The following is a 2052-nucleotide window of genomic DNA, read 5'->3' as shown; positions in this document are numbered from 1 at the left end:
CTCCTTTGCCTAAGAAACTAATTGTTACGTCATCTGTTTATTCGGAATTGTTTTTTTCCATTACTGCCGTCAACAATCCGCTTTCGTTTTTGCGGAAAGAGCTGAGCTGTGAATTGCTTGTAGAAGAAATGTTTCGTAGACTAGATAATTTTGTGCTGGTAAAAACGTTTTACAATATTACAAATACTTATCTTATATTAAAAAATCTGTGATACTGCCCTCCACTCTCTCCATTTTAGTTTTGGTTAAATTGGTCATTGCGGGTGGACATCGTGGTCTCTTACAATTGAACAAAGTTTGAGGTAAGGGATTCCTATTTATTATTATTGTCGTTCATCACATTTAATGTTTTCATCTGCATTTGTGAACTCGTGTAAGATAATTAGGCTTGTCTTCTTTTGACGTAAATACGTCTATACGGAAGGGCCATTCGGCAAAAACAGCGTTAAGTTACGAAGATGTGTAAGATCCAGCGCCTAGTCACCTTTAAACGTTCATTCCTCAGGAATGGTAAGTGTAAGGGTAATGTAACCTATATGTAAAATGATCAGTAAATAAGGACCCATAATATCGGCAGGAGATTTTAACATTGATTTAAAGAAGGAGGAAAATCAAAGCTTTGTCACATTTAAGGAGGAAACGTTTGGCTTAATGTTGATGTCATATCCTGAATGTAGTACTACTAGAACAAAATCTCGTACAGATATGGTGTTTGCACGAATTGTTGATACTCTAAAGTGCACAAATTTTATAACATATTTCAGCTGCCACAGACCCATCTTAAGCGTAACTAATTCGAGTTAAATAAGCAAAGTCTTAATCGAACTTTACTCAATTGTAAAACGGGTATAAAGGAAATATTTAGAATAAAGCCAATATATAAACTTCCTTTCCGTATAGACGTATTTACGTCAAATTCTCCGGAACCACTATCACTTTTTCTTCATAAAATGCCTATTCTTGAATTTAATGCACTTTCAAACAGTACGTGCACCCGTTTTGAAAGTTCAGATTAAAAGAAGCAAATACTGCTGACAGTTTTTGAAGATCAGTTTAACCTTTTTTCATACAGTAACAGGGGATTTAAACTCTGTAAATGGAGCTGTGCTGACTGTACTGTGACACTGGAGTTAACATTTACAATGGACATACCAAGGAGAGGATACGACAGAAGGAGGGTAAATGAAATGGAGAAACAGAGATATTTATATGTAAGTGACAGATTCGGGAGAAGGTAACAAGGATACATCAATGTTGGGGATAACTTGATAGCCAGACCCATAATTTATGGAAAAGGAAGCTATGGTCATTGTGACTGCCTTGGGTCGCTGAAGTGGAGCTAGCCAAAACACTGGGGTTCCTTCATTATTGCTCAACATGGGTCTATGGGTTTATGTGGAGGTGCTGGCCAAGATGTTAGCTGTTGCCTCAGTCATTAATCTTCACCCTGAGTCTGTGGGGTAGGACCACAAGGCCCTATTCATTCATTACCATGAGTAAGTAGGATGGGACTGCACAAAGACCCATTGACCCAGTTCCTTGTACTATGATTTGACCTTGTGTGGGAACATCTGACGAAGAAAACATTACTAGAGCTGAAGAAGATGAAGACATCATCCCACAATGCAGCACTCCGTCAAAATTCATTGCCTCTTACCCCACATATATATCACCAGTTGTATTGCCTACAAACGTAAACAAAACTCTTGTATACAGCTGCCATCTACTACTGCAGATTAAAAACTACTTGTACAGCAGCAAAATAAGAGACACGACACCTAGTACGAGTTATGCACTGCAGATGCCAGGATCTCATCACTCAGCTGGTTCAATTTTAATAATGAATTAAATATTTTAGGCACACAAAATAACTCCGTAATCACAGACTCGTCAGAAGACTGATTTCTGGGCGAACAATAGACTACCAGCCTGTAGGTCAGGGGTTCTCAAACTCTTTTTCAGATATTTCAATGAAATAGATGAGGGCACTTTATTAACGATTTTGTCAAATTTTGAATGGTATTCGACATTGCTTTTCTTTGAGTAACATAT

Source organism: Zootermopsis nevadensis, unplaced genomic scaffold (genome assembly GCF_977971745.1).
Source record: "Zootermopsis nevadensis isolate Lab colony 2312 unplaced genomic scaffold, Znev_1.0 Znev_ptg000002l, whole genome shotgun sequence".
NCBI classification, from domain to species: Eukaryota; Metazoa; Arthropoda; class Insecta; order Blattodea; family Termopsidae; genus Zootermopsis; species Zootermopsis nevadensis.
Note: the sequence above shows the minus strand (reverse complement) of the source record.